The sequence below is a fragment of the Trichosurus vulpecula genome, chromosome 1 (assembly GCF_011100635.1).
Source record: "Trichosurus vulpecula isolate mTriVul1 chromosome 1, mTriVul1.pri, whole genome shotgun sequence".
NCBI classification, from domain to species: domain Eukaryota; kingdom Metazoa; phylum Chordata; class Mammalia; order Diprotodontia; family Phalangeridae; genus Trichosurus; species Trichosurus vulpecula.
The window spans coordinates 177438709-177460856 of NC_050573.1; the positions used below are offsets into that span (position 1 = coordinate 177438709).

Below are 22148 nucleotides of genomic sequence, written 5' to 3' on the forward strand. Positions count from 1 at the left end.
AATCTAAGAGTTTCCAGAGGTGGGATTTGGAGGCCGGGAAGTAAATCCTATCCCTTTAGGAACTAGCTATTTCTCAGTCACTGAAAAGGAGTTTTTCTTTTCCTAGGGACTCAAAAGGATGAAGATTTGGAGGTATTGTCTCCTTGCCATTCCTATGGTCATTTGGTTGTTGTGTTACAGTAACCAATTACTAATGGAGGCTTCCATTAACCAAAGATTCCCATACCTTAAAAGGCATTTGTAATGAAGCCATAGAAGAGAAGGTCTCATTTCACCAAGAAGTGTTAACAACATCATTTGGTAAAGTCCCTTGCAAGGAATATGTGATCCAAAATCATTATATTACAACCCCTCTATCCAAAGAAGAACATGAATATCTTTTGGTGTACATAATGTTCATACACAAAAATTTTAATACCTTTGAAAGGCTCTTAAAGGCAGTGTACATGCCCCAAAATGTTTACTGTTTTCTTGTGGAAGAAAAAGCCCCAACTAAGTTTAAAGGTGCCATGAGGAGATTGGTGAGCTGCTTCCCCAATGCTTTCCTTGCCTCCAAGATGAATGGTGGAATATTGGTGGAATATCCAGGCTCCAGTTTGACCTGAACTGCACGAAAGACTTTGTACCCCTGAAGCATAAATGGAAGTATATAATCAACACCTGTGGGCAGGATTTCCCACTGAAAATCAACAAAGAAATAGTTAACTATCTGAAATGATTCAAAGGAAAAAATACTAGCCCAAGTATCCCAAGACCTTGGGATCATATTGAGAGCTTAAAGTATGTCCACAAAGAATATAAAAGTGAACAAGGCGTGAACGTGAAGAGGACCTACATTTTAAAGTCTTTTCTTTCCCCAAAGCCAGCAATCTACTCTAGTTCTGCCTATGTTGCCCTCACAAGGAAGTGTGTTGATTTTATGTTTAGGAGTGACCTAGCCCCAAGTTTGCTCCGGTGGTCTAAGGATACTTATGATCTGGATGAATATTTCTGGATGACACTAAATAAGATTCCAGGTGTATGATTTCTTTTCTCATTTTTATCTATAGATCAAGTTGATGTTGGTGGTGTCCTCTCTGAATATCTGATAAAGAGACAAGTTTGACTCCACTCCCATTATTTTGGAGCTTGAAGGGACCTTCAATTTTTAAAATATTATCTATTATAAACTGAATTTGTTGTTCATTTGTTTGTCATGTCTGACTCTTTGTGACACCATTTGGGGTTTTCTTGGCAGAGATACTGGAGTGGTTTGCCATTGGCTTCTCCAGCTCATTTTACAGATGAGGAAACTGAGGCAAACTGGGTTAAGTGACTTGCCCAGGGTCCAAGGCCAGATTTGAACTCAGGAAGATGAATCTCCCTGACTTCAGATCCAGCATTCTATCCACAGTGCCACCCAGCTGCCCATAAACTGAATAACCAATTACAAATATAAATATATTCATGTATACCAAAATTTTAAAAGGTCTCAATGAAATTGTGATCTTCTGTTATGTATAGTTTACTCTTAAATGAGCATATAAACTTCATTTTAAAATGTTTTATTGATGTATCATTCTTATTATGCCCAAAAATCAAGGCATAATACACTCACAGCAGTGGAGAAAAACCTGTGGCCGGTAGGCAATATGTAGCCCTCTAGGTCCTCAAGTGCGGCCCTTTGACTGAATCCAAACTTCACTGAACAAGAGCCACACTTAAGGACCTAGAGGGCCACATGAGGCCTTGAGGCCAGGTTTTCCACCTGTGCTCTAGGAGAGCTTCCCTTATAAATGTCTGTTAATTTTTAACAAGATGATAATTAAATTGTTTTATTTGTTTCCTCATCCATTATTGAGCTTTGTTTTCTGTACATTTTTCTAGATTTTGTTTATATAATTGCAACTAGTATGATTATTGTTTTGCTTTCCCTGTATTTCTTTGTATTCTTCATATTTGTCCATCTTTTATATTGTAATAACAAATGCAGATACCAGAGTTTGTTTAACCAGTCTCCAGTCACTGTATACATAAGTTTGTTTAGTTTTTTTTATTAAGAATAATGCTTGTCAGAACAGTTTTGTACAAGAAGACTAAAAAAAAAAACATTTTTTGGGGCAGCTAGGTGGCACAGTGAGTAGAGCACTGGCTCTGGAGTCAGGAGGACCTGAGTTCAAATGTGACCTCAGATACTTGACACGCTTACTAGCTGTGTAACCTTGGGCAAGTCACTTAACCCCAATTGCCTTGCTTTCCCCCTTCCAAAAGAAAAAAAGCCCAAAACAAAAACAACCACTTTTAAATAAAATTCTTGGGATATAGTCTTATTAATGGGATCAATGGGTCACAGGGTATGAACAGGTTTGTAGTTCCCTCTATATAATATCTTATTGCTTTTCAAAAAGATTGCATCAATTCATAATCCCATCCCCAATATAATCCAGGGTCACTTGTTAACATTTATCCATAACCCAAACTGGCATTGAATTTTATTGTTTTTACCTGTCTTTTCCAAATTAGTAGGTAGAAGGTAGCACCTAAGAGTTATTTTAGTTTATATCTCTCTAATTATTAGAGAATTCAAACAATTTTTCAAGTGTTTATAGATAATTCATATTGCTTTTCAAAACTATTAATTTGCATGCTTTGACCACCGAGAAATTACAACTTAGAAAACTGTATCAATTCTTTATAGATTTTTTTGATTTTAAAACTTTTTTTAGAAATGCTCATAGCAAAGGTTTTTTCCCCCAATCTGTTTCTTTCCTTTTTATTCTGGATGCATTGCTTTGTTTGTGCACAAGATTATTATTTTGTTGTAACCAAATTCATCTATTTGGTGTCTAATGATTTTTTCTGTACTCTGATGCCTCATGATGGTAGGAAGATGACCTTGGACTCTCAAAAATTGTAACAAAAGAGATAAAGTTCTGATCCTCCATGTTAGAAAGGCTTCGGGTACAGTTGTATTTACTGTAAGAAGTAATGGCCTTGTTAATTATGAACAGGCTTACCACCAGTAGGAGGCTGGTGATTAATTTGCTGTCCATAGCAACCCATGAAACAATGAAAAATACAAAATAGTTCTCAGGTCATCGTGACTCTCTCCTGCAGGGAATGTGGCAGAGTAATAGAAAAGGGGACAGGGGGTGCTAAGAACCAGAATTTTTCGATTGTCTTTAAACAGTAATTTAACTATTGGTTGTCTAGATGTGAGATCTCTTTCCACCCAAGAGTTGATTTATTGCTGGAGGAATTATATTATGCCAAAAGTGCCATTCTTGCTTTAAATTAATCCAGAAGGAAAAAGGAAGATGCCGTTAAATAGAACAATAGTATGTAGTTGCTCGTTGGGCTAATAGAGGAGTTGGTTTTATAATGGATCCAAAGATTACAAAAGGATATCATCTCACAAGAAACTTGGCCATGATGAAGATGGGAAAAAACCCACCTTTTGATTCAATTGAATTCAACAAACATTCATTAAGTATTTATGTCAAGTATTATGTGTAAATGGTAACCAGGTGATGTGATGGATAGAGTACTAGGCCTGGATTCAAATCCAATCTCAGACATTTACTAGCTGTGTGACCCTGTGCAAGTCATTTAAGCTCTGTTTGCCTTGGTTCCTCATCTATAAAACAGGGACACACTGAAGAAGGAAATGGCAAACCACTTCAGTAAAATTTACCAAGAAAACCCCAGGGACAAAATCCACGAGGTCGCATAAATTTGGACACAACCGAACAACAACTTTATATGTAAAATATTGTGCTGGGGGTTGCCAAAACAAAGATTAAAAAATGAAATAGGCCTTGCCCTCAAGATGCTTATATTTTACTGAAGGAATACATTTAAACAACAAATACAAAGAATTTCAAGAGAGAGTGTGTGCTAACAACTGTGGGCAACAGGATATAGCATTTGAGCTCTCCTTTAAGAAAATCTAGAGATTCCAAATGGTCAAAGTGAACAAGCAGTACACTCTAAATATAGGTGATGGCCTGTGTAAAATCACAGAGGCCAAAGGTGGGATGTTGAGTATTGGTAGGTCAGTTTGACTTAATGGAGAGTGTGTAAAGCGAAGTAATTTGAAATAAGACTTTAAAGTTAGGTGGGAATTGTTTGATGACTGATGTTGATAGATTTTGCTCTTCTCAGCAATGCAAGAACGTAAAACAATTCCAAAAGACTCAAGACGGAAAATGCAATCCACATCCAGAGAAAGAAATATGGAGTCTGAATCCAGATCCAAGCATACTATTTGCTCTCTTTTTTTCTTGTTTTGTTTCTTTCTCATGGTTCCTCCCATTCATGCTAATTCTTCTATACAACATGACTAATGTGAAAATATGCTTAATAAGAATGTATATGTAGAACCTATATCAGATTGCACACAGTCTTGGGGATGGGACAGGGGAGGATGGTGGAGAAAATTTAAAACTTAACAAATTAAATGTTGAAAACTAAAAATAAATAAAATTTTTAAAAAGGTGGGAGCCAGATTCTAGGTTGTGTCAGGCTGATGAGTTTATATTTTTATCTGAGAGGTAACAGAGTCATTAAAGATTGTTGAATGTGTATGAGGAGTGGGTGACATGGTCACAGCTGTGTTTTAGAAATATCTTCTTGGCAGCTCTGTGGAAAATACATTGGAGAGCTGGAAACTGGAAAGAGGAAAAGCATTTTGGAGCCTATTACAATAGTATGGACAAAGGATGATAAGGACCAGAATTACTGTAGAAACTGCATGCTTAGAAGATGATGGATTGGAAAGACATGGGGTTAGGATCAATAAGACTTGGCAACTGTTTGTATGTAGTGGTTGATGAACAGGAAAAATAAAAAACAACTCTAGGGTTGCAAACCTGGGTGACTAGAAGGATAGTGATGCTATTTACATAGGGAAATTTAGAGGACAGTTGGAGAAAATTAAAGAAGTTCTATTTTGGACATGTGGAATTTATGATGCTCTCAGAACGCACAGTAGAGATGCCTAGGTATTGTGGAGCTGAAGTTCAGGAGAGATTGGGGTTGGTATTTACACTTAGGAGTTATCTTGATATTTCTATGAAGATCATTGCTTTAATCAATGCTCATTGATCATTGCACCCATAGAAGCCAACGAGATCCCCAAGGAAGAAAGTGTAGAGAGAGAAAAGGCCAAGGAGAGAGCACTAGCGGACACCAAAACTTAGTGGGTGACAGGAGAATTATGACCTAGCAAAGGAGAATGAATAAGAAGGGCCAGAAAGATAGTAAGAACAAAAAAGAAGCAACATGGCAGAAGCTATGGAAGGAAAAGCTATACAAGAAGAGAGAGTGATCAACAGCCTCCAAAAACTTCAGAAAGTGCAAGCGAATGAGAACTAGGAAAAGGCTATTAGTGTGGAGGTCATTGTCTAGCTAGGACACACCCATTTCAGATGAGTAGTAGGGTCAAAAGCCAAATTGTAAGAGACTTGAGAAGTGGGAATTGAGGAGATGGAGGAAATAAACATAGATAACCCTAGTAATTTGAAAGGGAGAAGAGATATAGAATGATAATATAATATCTTGAGCACTCCTATCTCAGATGTGAGACCTCTAAAATAAGCTATTCCAGATTCAAAATATTCTTTGGGTCCACATCAGTCCTCACTGATATGTTTACTTTTTTCTATTCAAGGAACACGATTAGTTCAAAGCAAAGGCATTTAATAAAATAGCATAATGAGAAAAATTGAACATCCTTCCCTATAAACCTGGGGCACACTCTCCTACAAATATACCATCATTTGTGGGAGATATGTATACATATTGTGCATGAAGGGCATATATATATAGAGAACACACGTAGCCAGGGCATACATGTGTAGGTATAACTCATACCTCCCACATTGTAGGACCATTGATGTCCATCAGTGTCTTCTGGTGATGTTTTCTTGAAGCTGTCTCACTATGTCTTCTAACTAGGTGTTGCACCTTCATGATGTGTGCTGTTCTGTTGGTCCCCACTGATATTATGATGACTTCTGGATGTACAGTATCTCCTGGACACTGCTCTACTGGTCTTCTGATAGCTGCTGGGCATAGTAATCTCTGCTAGTCATCCTTCCACTGGTCTCTGAAGGTATCATGGTTTGTCTTCAGGGCTATCTGCTAGCTGTCTTCAGCTCTAGTTGGTGAGACTGTAAGTGATTAGAACCTTAGCTAACAAAAATTGGGCAGAATTTCCCCAGATTAAGATGAAGTGATTTTTTCTAATCTCTAGGTATGGGTAGAGATTACAGCCCTCTATTCCAGTAAAAAAAAAAATACCTTATGATTAGACATTCCCAAGATTCTTTGTGGCTTAATGTGCACATGAATTTGATAAACTGAACAAAACTGATCAAGCTTATGTAAACTTTGGACTCAGTTTTTCACAATCCGCACTTCCACTATCAGGCTGGGTCCACATGGGGTGGTTACTACACCCCCTCAAGGCTCTAGGATTAACCCTAAGGGGCTAGGGAGGTGATTATCTAATTCTATACCATATATCATATCTCGGGGGAGCTAGAGGGTGAAATGGCTAAAGCTTCAGGCCTGGAGTCAGGAAGACCTGAGTATAAATCTGGCCTCAGATACTTCCTAGCTGTGTGACCTTGGGCAAGTCACTGAACCCTGTTGCCTCAGTTTCCTCACCTGTAAAGTGAGCTGGAGAAGGAAAAGGCAAATCACTCCAGTATCTTTGCTAAGAAAACTCCCAAATGGGGTCCTGAAGAGTTGGACACTACTAAAATGACTGAACAATAAAAAAAAATGTATCTCACAAGCCCCCAGCAGTGTGCTTTCCCTCCATGATTATCCATTGATATTAACTAGTTAATTAGTTAATATCAACTAGACTTAATTAACACTTAGGGATATTTTGCTATTGTGTTTTGGTTGGTACAATTGAAATAAAAGATCCCCAAAAGTCTGTGGCATTCTCTTACCCGTATAAAGTCCAGAGAAAAGTTGATTTAAGCTTAGAGCATCTATGATGTGGTAAAGGAGCAACACACTTTCTGAAAGTTCTTTTGCAGCAGCAGTAGCAGTAAAAATAAAAACAATGATAATAATAGCTAGCATTTATATGGTACCTACTCTATGCTAAGGGCTTGACAAATATCTTTTATCAGCAATAGTCCTTAAGACTTTAATACTCTTCCGGTAAAGTGTAGCTTTTTTTCTGCTGGGCTCCTTGTTGAAGCTTAAATGTATATATCCAGTCCCTCCCTGGCACCTGATGCACCCTGCAGTCAGCTGTTCCAGAGACTGCCAAGATGCCAAAAAGAAGATGTTAAGTTAAAAATTCTCAGGACCCTTTACAACTTACAAGGCTTTCCTTTGTCCAAGGGGGTAGGGAGAAGGCCAAGGCACTCTTCCCTTCCCCTCACCCCACAAGCTATTCTTTCTGAATTAAAGGTTTAGCTGGAGTGTTCTCTCCTCTCCTTTGCCAGTTTCACCAATTTCTTGGGACCTAATTGACTTGATATTTTATAAACTAATCGTAGAACATGACCAACTATCCTCAGCCAATCCAAACGCATGTTCTGTGCATTACTCTAGAGAATCAAGGACTTTTTCTCCTTGTCCTAAACCTATGATTAATTCCCACCTACTTTAGTTATTAAGGCTTAGTTTCTTGACACATTTTAAATAAGGTGGAATAATTTGATTTATTTACTAAACCTATACTCAGGTAACAAAAGTCATTGTTCTCCACCCGCCTAACCCACATACCTGCCTTTAATATTTGCATCTGTCAATAGAAAAGCCCTTTGCTTTTGTATAGCATTTTGACCAGCAAAAAGCTTGCTATCTACAATATCAGGGTCAAATGAAGGTATTTTTTTAAGGCTCAACATAATTACAGCTTATGTACTAACATCTGCTGCAAAGAATATCATAATTAAGAGAGGATTAAGCTAATTAAGAGCAGAATTGGAAGCAGCAGCAAGGAGCAAAAAGTATGCCTACTTTTCCATCCAGGGGTGGGGGGAGGTATGAGAGAATCAGCACCAAGTACTAGAGAATGTGGCCAGTTATCCTCTGGAAGGAGCCAAATTTCCTTGAACTCAAGTAGATGTGAGATGAAACCTCTAACATGAAGGAGAGCTCATTATCAATCAGGTGGCAATTCCAGAAAGCAGATTGGAATCAGAGGCAGAGGAGGTTGTAGACCATGAAGGAGTACAGAAGTGCAAAGGTGGACAGAGATGAAAGTATGGGAAGAGGTACTGGGAAGAATCATATGCGTCAAAGCAAACAGCAAATCTGAATTGCAGGGATAGGGAAACAGAAGATGGGACTTTGCCAGGCTCGCTTTACAGATCAGGAAACTGAGGCAAACAAGGTTAAGTAACTTGCCCAAGGTCACATAGCTAGTAAGTATCTGAGGCCAGATTTGTACTTAGGTCTTCCTGAGCCTTAACCCCCTAGCTGCCGCTGAGATATGATATATGATATAGACCACCTGTCCTTGGAAGAATGGACCTTCTATATATGTGGAGGAGTAAAGCTCAGGATCTTTGATAGATCTGCACAGAAACTCAGAAGGATATGTGTCCTTTTCAGCATAGGCTCTCTTTCTTCCCCTTGAAAATTTGTGTATGTGTATATATGTATACATACACACATATACACACATACATACACATACACACATATACACATATATATACACATGCATGCATACATATATACACATTGTTACTTCATATAATTCTACAAAATATCTCCTTGGTATTTTTGTTGGCATTTCATTAAGTTCTAAATTAATTTGGGTAGAACTGCCATCTTTATCACATTGGCTTAAAATAGTCATTTACATTTAGACTTGTAAAAAGTGGAGTGGGCTGCTTTGGGAGACAGTGTATTTCCCCACTGCTAGAGCCCTTCAAGCAAATTCTGGAGAACCAATTATCAAGGACGTTATAGAGGAGATTATGATTCAAGTGCAGATTGGATTAAAGAACCCTTGAAAAACCTTCAGATTCCGAGCTTCTATGGTTCTTTGAGTTCTGCCCTATCACTTTATTACGTGACCTTGGGGAATCTACTTAACCTCTCTAGACCCCAATATTTTCATTTGCAAAATGGAGCTAATAATACCTTTACTACCCACTTGAAATGATCATGGAAAAGAAAGCTCTTTATAAAATATAAATGCTGAGATGTGACATGGGTTAGTGGATAGGGAGCTGGCCTTTGAGTCAAGGAAGACCTGGGCTCAGGAACTGCTTCCATCATATACTGGCTGTTTGGTCCTGAGCAAGCAGAAAGGGACCCTGAGGTGACCTAGTTATTTTACAGATGAGGAACTGAAACCCAGGAAGTCGATTGACTTGTGGCAGGTCACACAGGTAGTTAACATAGAGAGATGAGATTTTAACACTCTTCCTCAGACTAGTGTCAATGTTCTTAAGACTAAACCATGTTATCTCTCCAAGTCACTTAATCTTTCAATGCCCTGAGTAATTCTATAAAAAATATAAATTTGAGGGAATGTACAGTTCAGTAATCGATTGAGGAAATTCCTCATGAGAAACTTTTCAGAACTATGAAATCAAAGGTCTGGACCAACAAAAAAATAAAATAAAATGAATTGGACTAAATAGTTACTTAAGTTCCTTTCAACTCTTAAAAAAAATGCTATATAAATGCCTGACAATCAAGGAATGATTAAGAAAAAGAAGAGATCATAATATGATGAATAATTTATAAGTATTACAAATGTGGATTCCTTAATAGAAATGAATATGCACTTATAATAATTCAAAATAAAATTCATCAGTATAATATATATGCATATATATTCCATCTACGTAAAAATGTATGGTGAACATGAAGTAGGATCAGAACATGATTTGTAGTGTTTCAAATAATTAGTTTAACTTTCATTATTGTCTATGACATTAGGTTGAGAGTGAGTGGATAAGGTACTGGAGTTGGTATTAGGAAGACCCAAATTCAAATCCAGCCTGAGTCACTTACTAGGTATGTGACTCCGGACTAGTCACTTAACTTCCTGTTTCACAAATAACTCACAGGAGGCACTGGAGTTTTTGGACTCCATCCTCTAATGGGTTCACTATTTTTTAAAAAAATAAGTTTATTTATTTTTAGTTTTCAACATTCACTTCCATAAGTTTTAAATTTTCTTCCCTTTCCTCCCCTCCCCCTGCCCAAGATGGCATGCAATCTGACACAGGCTCTACATATACATTCCTATTAAACATATTTTCATATTAGTCATGTTGTATAGAAGAATTAGAATGAATGGGAAGAACCACAAGGAAGAAAAAAACGAAACAAAACAAAAAAAATTATCTGCTTTGATCTGCCTTCAGACTCCATATTTATTTTCCTGACTGTGGATAGCATTTTCCATCATGAGTCTTTTGGAATTGTTTTAGGTCCTTGCATTACTGAGAAGGGCTAAGTCTATCAAAATCAGTCATCCCACACTGTGGCTGTGTACAATATTCTCTGGTTCTGTCCCTCTCACTCAGCATCAATTCATACAAGTCTTTCTAGGTTTTTCTGAAGTCTGCCTGTTCATCATTTCTTATAGCACAATAGTATTCCGTTACATTCATATACCAGAACTTGTTCAGCCATTCCCCAATTGATGTGCATACCCTGTTTCCAGTTCTTGGCCACCACAAAAAGAGCAGCTATAAATATTTTTGTACATGTCGGTCCTTTTTCCATTTTTATGATCTCTTTGGGATACAGCCCTAGAAGTGGTATTGCTGGGTCAAAGGGTATACACATTTTTATAGCCCTTTGGGCATAGTTCCAAATTGTTCTCCAGAATGGTTAGATCAGCTCACAACTCCACCAACAATGAATTAGTGTTCCAACTCTCCCACATCTTCTCCAACATTTATCATTTTCCTGTTTTGTCATGTTAGCCCATCTAACAGGTTGACTCTTAATCTGGTCAGACAGGAATGACAGGAAGACAGCTTTGGAGGGGTCCAGTCTATTCTTCTCAAGTGGAGTTGCTGATAATGGGAGCACTAACTGCTAGAGCTTCCCCTAATCTCCCTTCTTGCAGGGGCCAGTGAGGCGGGGGGAGGGGTGGGGGGGGGCAGGCAACTACCTCTATGTCTCGATAGGGTCAATTGAGACAGGCACAGCTTGTACACTCCCTTAATTGCCTCAAGCCTCAATGGGAGAGGATTGAGGTAGGTACATGCATTCCTCTATGCGTTACCCAAAACCCAAATGGGTTCCCCACTTACTGACCAGTGCCCACTCGCTTTATAGGTCAACAAAGAAGGCATATTACCGGGTAAACTTTAGCAATATCGTCATTTGGGCACAAGGATAATAAGTGTCACATTATGTCACCCCTTATCTCACTGTGCAACTGTGGTGGAGATGTTTACAAGTCACAGGCCGGGGAAATATTTTCTAATACCTGGAAACTAGAGGTTGCCATGGCTATGGATTCTAGGAAACTAAACTCTAAGAAAGAATAAGAAAATCATCCTTACTTACACCTCCCTCCCTCAGTTTCCTCATTTGCAAAATGAAAATAATAACAGGGTTGTTGTAAGGATCAAATGAGATGATGAATGTAAAACTTTATAAACCTTAAAATGCTAGCTTATCATCATCCTCATAAAACAGGTAGAAACCTCCCTTTCACAGACCTGCAGACCACAGATTGCTGGTCTGCGGTAACACACACACCAAGCCCAGAAGACTAAAATAGCACAGGCAGCTGCCCTAGCAGAAGACAGACAACAGGAATGTAAACAGGAAGTGAAAGCTATGCCCATCCCCAAAGGTCAAAGATATACTGGAATAGACAGAGTGGGCATGCAGGTGGGCTTCAGAAGGTAAGTAACAGCTGCAGAGATGTGGGAGTCTATAGGCAAATCAATTTGCCTCTAAAAGACTAACAAAACTATTATACCCTTTCACTGCGTTATCACACTGTTGGTCATATCCCCAAGGGAGGTCAATGATACGTCTAGGAAAATATTAATAGCAGCACTTGAGGCAGCAACAAACTGAAAACAAAGTGAAACTAACTGTCCATTGAGATGAGAACTTTTTCTCCCTGCTATCACTCCACATACAAACATCCCTAAGCTACTTCTCCATCCCCCTACCATCCATTATCCTCTGTTTTCCTGACCCTTGTCTTAAAGGCCCCACAACTGTACAGGTTATTTTTATTTTTAAATTTTTTTGATGCCTTTTGTTTTTACACACCACCTCCATTTGTGAATATTCCCTCCCCTTCCTTTGGCCAGAAAACCTATCCTTATAACAAAGATTAAAAGAAAATTCAGTAAAACTAACAAGCACATTGACTGTCTCTGGGTGTGGAATGTTTCATACCCAATGAAAGAAGAAAGGTGTAATTTCCCATCTCTCTTCCAGGACCATGCTCGGTCATTATAATTGCACAGCATCCCATTAAATTACATTTTCCATTTTCATTATTGCAGCTGTTTTTGTTTATTGTTTTCTTGATTCTACCTACCTACTTGTCATCAGTTTGTATACATCTTTTCTTATATATCAGTTCATACATATTTCTCTGAATTTCTCATATTTTTCATTTTTAGTGATACAATACTATTCCATTATATTCTTGTACTTCAATTGGTTTAGGTACTCCATAATTAATGAGTACCCATTATACTTTCAGTTCTTTTCAATCACAAAATTGCTGCTATTAATATATTGATACATATAGATTTTTTTTCTTTTTTTCATTAACCTATAGGGGCATATGCCTAGGAGTGGGATCTATGAATCGAACTAATTTTTTTTAAGCATAACTCTAAATTCCTTATCATACTTGTTGAACTTCAGACATTCTACTAAAGTTAACTTTTGCTTTTATTCTGCTAAATTTTTTTCCACTTCTGTATTTTTGAGTTCCAAATCTGCCAGTCAGTTTTTCTAAACCTTTGTTACTTTCTAGTAATTATTTATCATGTCTTCTAAGTTGTTTTATTCTTATTTGTCTTTATTAATTTTTTAAATCTTTAATGGGGCTGTAGGGTGTGTTCAGAGAAGATGAGTACCTCTGGTGTGATGGTTGCCTGAGCCCTTTGCAGGACTGCTTTCCACCTTTGGTGTCCACCTGTTCCACCCAACTCTCACTTGTGGCTTCAAGAAGCTGTAGCATGCACAATGACTGTTTCAGCAGATGGGCTAAACCAGATTGAGGGTAACCAACAGGGCTCAAAACCATTGATGAGTTAGGGGGTTGTCTACCCCAAGCATGTGAAAACTTCCCCTGGTGGAATGGGGGGGATGAAAACAATTTGTTCTGACAGCCATGAAGGCACTGCGGAGCACTTAGAGCTTAGATAGACATCAAAGATGCCAAGGTCATCCACTACATCTTGAGCCATCAATAGTCATCTTGATTCCACCCTGCCACTGGCCTGTGATGACTCTGGAGGAGAGAGTGAGGCCGATGGAAGACTTTGTGCAACTCTGCCTCACTTAAATCTAATTTACGTAAGGATCAAAAGACATCACCCATGCCATTTTGCCATTTTACCTATCTCAAAGACCTGTGGCCACAGGCAAGTGACAAAGCAGCAGGTGTGGATACACTGGGAGCTGTAGTCACAACGCTGCACACAGGCGGCCCATACCATAGTCATTTTCTCACTGGAAACAGCAGGATTCAGCGGCCCCCTGGGTGTCTGAGCAGCCTTTTAAGGGTCACACTATTCACCTTCTTGTGTGAGGAAGGGGCTAGAAAAGGCACCCTAAAAATTGTCTGCCTACCCAATGCTGGCCTGATTACCTCAGCAGGTGGGGACCCCACCCTGTGGTTGAAACAAAGAAACAAAAAATGTGTAAAAACTTCTGCAAAGACAATTCCACTCATCATTGGCATGTGGAATGTGCATATACTTACAGACAACACAAAATCCAGTAGACTTGAAAGAGGAGCAGCTCTTGTTGCCAGAAAACTGAGCAGGTATCGCATCTAAGTAGCCGCCCTAAGTGAAACAAGGTTGGCAAATGAACGCCAGCTTACTGAAGTTGGAGCTGGATACATGTTTTTCTGGAGTGGCCACAGTGAAGGGGAGCACTGTGAAGCTGGTGTAGGTTTTGAAACCAAAACTAATCTAGTCAACAAGCTTGTATGTCTGCCCAAAAGAGTGAATGACAGGCTCATGACAATGCAATTGCCACTTGCAGGAAAACGTCATGCCACCATCATTAGTGCCTATGCTCCTGTTTCAGCAATCTGGCTAGCAGCTGCTGTGAGGGTATAAAGCCAACAACAACCAGCTCACAGAATGCTGCAAGCCCAGGTCCTTTTCATCTGCTTTACTAAGGAAAGCAACATTTAGGGGTTAACAATCTTACTTTAATCCAGCATACAAATATCATTTACTTAGTTCAGGGGAAAAAACCAGCACCCTGAATTACAGACCAAATACAATTCGTAGTTATCAACATCTGAGATTCAGCCGGGGAGCTCATTATAACGGCTGTCACACGCCACTCCTGCTGTGGCTCAGAGCTCCGAGACAGAACGCTAACCTCTGCACTTATATATCCTGTTCAGGGCCCGGAGGGCCCTGACCTCACCCAGGCTGGGCATGGAGAAGTTCCCCACCCCCACTACCACATCAGATACAAATCAATGGCCCCCAATTGTCTCAGTGCTGAGAAATACAAAAACATCCCACTTTATCTGCCCCATTCAAACAAAGGCCAGAATCATTAAAGGTCAACAACAAAAAGTCCCACCTTAACTACTATTACAGCTCCCACCATAACGAACCCTGATGAAGTCAAAGAAAAAATTTATGAAGACCTGGAGACCCTCATCATCAATATACCAAAAGAGGACAAGCTTATAATTCTAGGTGACTTTAATGCTAGGGTAGCCTCAGACTAACAGGCATGGTAGGGAATCCTAGGGAGAAATGGAATTGGAAACAGCAACAGTAATGATCACTTACTACCAAAGACTTGTGTATCTCATGACCTTCTCATCACCAACACTTCCATTTACCTAAATGCAATAAAACTTCGTGGATGTACCCTCATAGCAAACATTGGTATTTAATAGACTATGTGATTGTAAGAAGAGACAGGATGTGAGAGTGACAGAGACAATGTGTGGTGCAGAGTGCTGGACTGATGGTAGACTAATCCTCTCCAAGTTAAATATTCACATTCAACAAAAGCGGCACCCCCAAGACAAAATGACTACCAGAAGAATTAACATCAACAAATTAGAGTTCTTCTCTGAGTGGGAATAGTTTGTTCCTAACTTGGAGGGAAAGTTGAGCCAACACACAGTTGGCAACAGTGGAGCAGAAAAGGAGTGGGCAGCTTTCAGAGATTTAGTGTATAGCAAGCACTGCATTTGCTCATCTGGGTCAGAACACTCACAAACACCAAGAATAGTTTGATGAAAATGATTGAGAAATTCCAAATCTGCTAAATGAAAAACAAGAACTCCACAGGGTTTACCAGCAGGATAGTTCATCCATCTCTAAGAAGGCAGCATTTCATGCCATCAAAAGTAAAGCTTAGAGAGATTCAAGATTCTTGGCTCAGTAAGAAGGCAGATGAAATTCAGTTTTGTGCTGATAGTAACAATCCAAAGTACTTTTATGATACCCTGAAGGCTATTTATGGGCCAAAGAACTATGGTGCATCTCAGCTCCTCAGTGCTGATGGAGCCACATTGGTTGGTGATAAAGGTATGATCCTAGAGAGATGGGCTGAATACTTCTTAGCGTTCTCAACAGACCATCATCAATCAATGCTGAGGCCATTGATGGTTTACCTCAGGTAGAAGTCAATCACTCCCTATAAGAGGTTTTGAATGCCATTAGGTTCCTTTCATGAGGCAAAGCACCTGGAGCTGATTCTATTCCAGCTGAGATTTACAAAGTAGGGAGTCCATCGCTCATACAAAAGCTGACTGAAATTTTCCAAGTTATATGACAAGAGGAGGTTATCCCCCAGGAGTTCAAGGATGCCTCCATCGTCCATCTCTATAAAGGCAAGGGAAATAGATTGTCCTGTGACAATCATGGGTAGGGGGAGTCTTTCTCTTAGTCATTAGGGGCAAGATTCTTGCCAGAGTCCTCCTTAATAGGCTGATCCTTCACCTGGAAGATGGTCATTTACCTGAGAGCCAGTGTGGCTTCAGAAAAGACAGAGGAATGGTTGATATGGTGTTTGCTGCCCAATAACTCCTGGAGAAATGCCAGGAGCAGAACAGAGGTCTGTACACAAGGTTTGTAGATCTGACCAAGGCCTTTGATACTGTCAGTTGTGAGGGCTTATGGAAAATTATATCAAAATTTGGTTGCCTGGGGAAGTTTATCAGCATTGTACATCAATTTCATGATGGCATTCTTGCCTGGGTTCTAGATAATGGAAAATGCTCTCGTGCTTTCCCAGTCACCAATGGAATGAAACAAGACTTTTTAGCACAATGTTTTCAGTCATGTTGTCAAATGCTTTCAATGAGGTTGAAAATGGTATCAAGGTCAGCTACTACACTGATGGTAAATTCTTCAACTTGAAAAGGCTACAAGCCAAGACCAAAATGGAAGAAGTGTTGGCTCATGATTTTCTGTTTGCAGATGATTGTGCATTCAATGCAGGCTCTGAAGCTGAGATGCAAAAAGTATGGATCAATTCTCTGCTGCTTGTGGTAATTTTGGCCTAACAATTAACACCAAGAAAACACAGGTGCTCCATTAGCCACCACCACACCATCCATACCTAGAACCATTGGTTACAGCAAATGGAGAAGTTTTGAATGCCGTGAATGAGTTCACTTACCTTGGTAGTGTACTTTCCAGGGGTGTACACATTGATAATGAGGTTGATGCATGCATTGCCAGAGCTAGCTCAGTGTTTGGGAGGCTCTGAAGGAAAGTATGGGAGAGAAGATGTATTAGACTGACTACCAAACTGAAGGTCTACAGAACTGTGCTGCAGACCTCATTGTTGTATGCCTATGAAACCTGGACAGTCTACCATCACCATGCCAGGAAACTGAATCACTTCCATTTGAATTGTCTTAAGAAGATTCTGAAGACCTGGCAGGATAAGGTACCAGACACTAAGGTCTGGTCAAACTAAACTGCCAAGCATTCAAACTCTGCTTCAGAGATCAAAACTCTGATAGGTTGGCCATGTTGTTTGAATGGTATGCTTGGCAAAAAGACTATTTCATGGAAAACTCACACAGGGCAAGTGCTCACATGGTAGTCAGAAGAAGTGATACAAGAGCTCTCTCAAGGTCTCTCTTAAGAACTTTGTAATTGATTGTGTGACATGGGAGACACTGTCTCAGGACCGCTCAGCATGGCATTCCCACATCAGAGAAGGTGCTGTGCTCTATGAGCAAACTAGAATTGAAACAGCTCACAGGAAATGCAGGATGCATTAGAGAATCCACCCCAAATGTTCACATAGACTATTTGTGCCTGACCTGTGGTAGAACATTCCAAGCTTGCGTTGGTCTGATCAGCCACAGTTGGACACATTGACATTAGACTCTAGCATCGTGATGTCATTTTGGTCCTCTTTGAGAACAAAGGACAACAACCAACCAATCAACTATTTAATTCTCCTTTTTATGCTTTGATTTCTGAAATAATTCCCTCCTAATTTTATTTGTTTCTTTTTTGAACTATTTTGGAATTTCTTGTTGTTATTCAATGCTCTCTAGTGAGTTCACAAAATTTTTTCGTTGCAGATTCCTTATTCATTGTTTTTACGATGTATTTGTCAGTGATGTTCTTTTGAATTTTTAAAAATCATTTTACTTCTATTTCTGTTGTTTTATTTGCTCTAGCTAGCTTTCTCTTGGACTTTTTGTCCTTAAATCTATTTTTTCTTGTATTCCTGGTAACTTGTCTTTAACTTCCCTCCTCATTTTTGGCCCAGCTGCCCTCTACTGCTATGGAGTTGATTTCCTTTTCTCCAGCATAGATCCTTGAGGCAAAGTATCCTCAATCTCCTTGAGCTGGAAAATGTGGGAGCCTAAAGCTAAGTCCTTTCCTAGAGTAAATTTCATGGGGATTTAACTGACCTTAGATAAGTTTCTAGTACCATTTAAGGTCCCAGTCGCAGAAGCCACTTCTCCTCTGGCCAGCTCAATTCTGCTATATCTTTCCCCCTCCCCTCCCCACTCCCATCCCCCACATGGTATGCTTGCCCTCAAGCATACATATACTTTTTAGTTGGATTCCCTTTCCTTTCCTTGGCTAGTCTAAATCAATGTTTTCCATCTCTTGTGGAGGTGGAGGAGAAGAGGAGAGGACAGTGCATAGGTCATTAAATTACTGCCATGATAGGAACCAGACAGGTGTTCCCACAACCAGACCCAGAAATAAAAGTCTATGAGGTTGTTTGCATTGGAGGTACTCAATACACCAGGTGGGCTGGGGGTGGGGCAGATGATTGAGAACTTTAAATTTCTGGTGTTATTTCATTAGGTTTCTACTTTGTGTTTTGTTCCCATTTGTTTATCTTGTGTAGTCAACTTTAATTATTCTAGGTGGGGCGCATACTTGTCTCTTTTGAGGTTGTTAGTTGAAAGGGTATGCAGAAAAGAACCACATTCCCTGCCTCACTGTGCCCCTGACTCTCCAGACTTCATCAGCATGAATTCTCACCTTAGAACTTCCCTTAATGCCTAGGACTTTCTCACTCAAATACTTCCATCCATTCATGGGGCCTTCTCACTCCAGAACATCCCATCTGACTCCTTTCTCCCACTGGTAAGTTCCATCCAGGACCCTCCATTTTGGAGACAAGCATAGGTCAGTCATGATTCATTCCCCTCTCCTGGTTGTTTCTAACTCTTCAGACTTTGCTACAATGCTTCAGTCTGGGAACCTCCTCTACTTCTTCTGCTTGAGGGTAACTGACAGGCCTCAAGTACGTCAGTGAATTAGGGGATGTCTACCCCAAGAATGTGAAGACTTACCCTGGGGGAATGGGCAGAACAATTTATTCTGTGAATGTGGCTGAAGCAGGTGCTGTGGAGCACTTAGAGCTTGGTCAGGCATTGAAAATACCAAGGTCATTCACTTCATCCTGGGCCCTCACCAGTTGTCTTGACTTTTGTCCTGACACTTGAATTCAGTGACTCAGGAAGAGATAGTGAGGCTGAAGACTTTGTGTAATTGCCTCACTTAATTCCAATTCATGGGAAGTCCAGACATCCCCTGGTGATCTCATTGGTCCTATAGCCATGAAAAGCAACAACGGCTTCCTTTTATATATTGTCTTCTATAATAGAATAGAATAGAATAGAATAGAATAGAATAGAATAGAATAGAATAGAATAGAGTATAGTATAATAGAATAGAATAGAATAGAATAGAATAGAATAGAATAGAATAGAATAGAATAGAATAGAATAGAATCTTGAGGGCAGGCATTGTCTTTTTTTGACTTGTCTTCATACCTGTAGTACTTAGCTCTGTACTTGGCACAGTAAGGGCATGATAAAGGCTAATTGCCTGCCTGCCTACTCCTATCTATAAAATGCCTATATGTGATTAAATGAACAAGTTATATTAACAGAGGAATCACGCAAATTTGTTGATAAACAGTCACGCAGTGCTGTTGCTCTCAAGAAAACCTCTCTCTCCAGTACTCTGTCAATCCATTTTTTTCTTATGTGCTCTGTGAGTCTGTGCCTCTTGGGATCTGCTTCTGGTTCTGTTCTCAGGCAGGTATGCCTTATTTGTACGATACTAGAAAGACAGAGAACACTCATGGGATATTCTGTTGGACTGTTTTTCACTGGGAGTAGTGAGAATGAATCAGAAGTCTGGTCTGAGTTAACCATATCTCTTAAAGGGACAAATGAGGATTACTTTTGGTGCTAAACTCATCTAATTAAGTTTGTATCTCAGAGGGTGTCTCTGAGGCTCCCTCTTCTTCATTTCCAAAGAACGTTATCCAAAGAAGACTGAAGTACCATAAAACTTAGGTCATTTGGTGGTAATTGTTGTTTAGGAAGGGCGGAGAATACTTTATGTAGTCACCTAACTTTATAATTAAAAAAAAAAACAGATGAAATGGGGGTGGGGAAGGGAAGCAAACAGTTTATACTATGAAGTCCCTGTACACCTGTTGTATAGTTGGTCTTAGAAAAAGAGCAGAAGGTGACCAATGCAGGAAAGACAAGCAGAATGTGCTGCTTTATGGGGTATTATCATTTCAGAGGCAATGAGCTATCGGCTATTAAGCTAGAAGAAGTTAGGAATCACTCAGTGACTCTCAGGAAAGGCATACCATGCATATATCTATCAGTTGAAAATATACTTTTCTCTGCCTCTGTCAGAAAGGGCTTTATCAATTTTGTTTTCCAAGATCAGGGAACTAACTCTCCTGTTACTTCGTAACCTTATCTGTATTTTTAGCTTCCAAAAGAAATGTATTAATATTTCCAAAAACAGATGCACTTAAAACCTGGATGTCACCATCTTGTAGTAATAGTGTGCTATAACTTGGCAATCCAAACAGTGTCTTAAATTCCAGAATGCTTATAAGGCACATAACATTTTCTTCTTTTTATGAAATTTACCATCCATAGAAGCCCTTCTCTAATAACTCATTTTGGCATGGAGGTGACATGAAGAACCAGTTTTGGTAGGTTCTGCAAAAGAGGTGATAAGCACTGAATATTGCAACAAAAAATGAAACTGACTCTTAGTAGACAGAAAATTAGTAGTTACTAACATAGAAATCATTTCAGAATCCGATATCTCTGGGTAGTTAGATCATCAACTGTTTAGTGCAGACATCAAAATCACTATCAAATTAGAAGAAAGGAGAAATAAGAGAAAATATTAAATGTTCTTATAGCACTTCCAACTGACCCATGGAAACAAATGCTGATTCTGGAAAGTGGTAAATGGGCCAAAGTAAAGCTATTGGTTTATCATTATTTCTTAGAAAAGTTTAACTGATACTAAATGGTTGCCACAATGAGGAAGCAAAAGGAGTCAGGAACTGCCTTAGTCAGCATCCAGCTTATCTGCTTCCTTAGCAATGAGGCACAGCAGCCAAGAGAAACACTAGTTTAGAGTAAAAAACATTTGCAAAACATTTCAAAGAAGGATGATTGAAGACTGTACAGTATCATCTCACAAATCAGCAAGAAGCAGTTGGGGGAAAACAAGCCTGTGGTGAGCTTGCTTTGATTTCCTGCTAAGCCAGATTATCCTCAATGCATTTCCTTTTGGGCAGGAATTGTGTTATTTTGGGGTCTTTTTTTGTCTTTGTATCCTTAGTACACTGGTTCTCAAAGGGTGTGCCATAGTACACTAGTGTTTCGCAAGTTTCACAAGGTGTGCTACAAAGTTTTCAATGTTAGGTTATTGCAGATAAAAGAAAATTTATAGGTAATTTAGTTTAGTATAAAATAAACACATAATATAAGAACTCAGAACAAACAAAACCTGCTTATTACATACACATAGTAATGTCAAAACACACAGGTCATGAACTGGCAAAGAACACAATAAAAATAACTTTTCTTATTGAAGGGAAACTGCAGTTACCCTGCTCTTCCCTTGTGTTGCCAACGTAAAATGATCAGCATGCTGGGATTCCTCATAGCAAAGTACAAAACCCTGCTACAGTAACTAGTTCTTTTTAAGGCTTTTGGAAATACAATGGCATCTCAGGTCCATGTGGCTTCCTCCTCTTTAGCTTTAAAGAATTTATTTCAGACAAAAAGTTATGGGTTTCATCACAATTGCTTTAAGCACCCAAATATGGAAAATTGCTAACATTGAGGCAGAGGTTTCTAAATTTACATTTATATCTATCTGTAGCCAACCCCTGGCCTCTTTGTGGTAGAGGAAAAATTTCAACTTACTGGGTATGTTTGATAAACTAAACAAGAGATTATATTATTTAGTATCTTTATATCCAGAGGCACAGGAGAAATTGGGGAAAGAGTATTTGTTTAGCCTAGTCTTCTGCTACAAGATCCCTATGGAGTCAGTGACCCTCCTCAATAGCTTTCTTCTCTGTCACAGCTTAGTCCTACGTTTGGTAGAACACTCTTCTGCATGCCTCGTTACTCGATAGAATTCCCTAATTCCAACTAACTTAATATTTCCATTCTTTCCCTGTCTCTCTCCCTTATC

The 22148-nt window shown here is 39.2% G+C and overlaps 1 pseudogene; it reads left to right on the forward strand.

Moving 5' to 3' along the window:
* Window positions 1–22148, forward strand: part of LOC118835412 — a 63495-nt pseudogene that overhangs the window by 33128 nt on the left and 8219 nt on the right.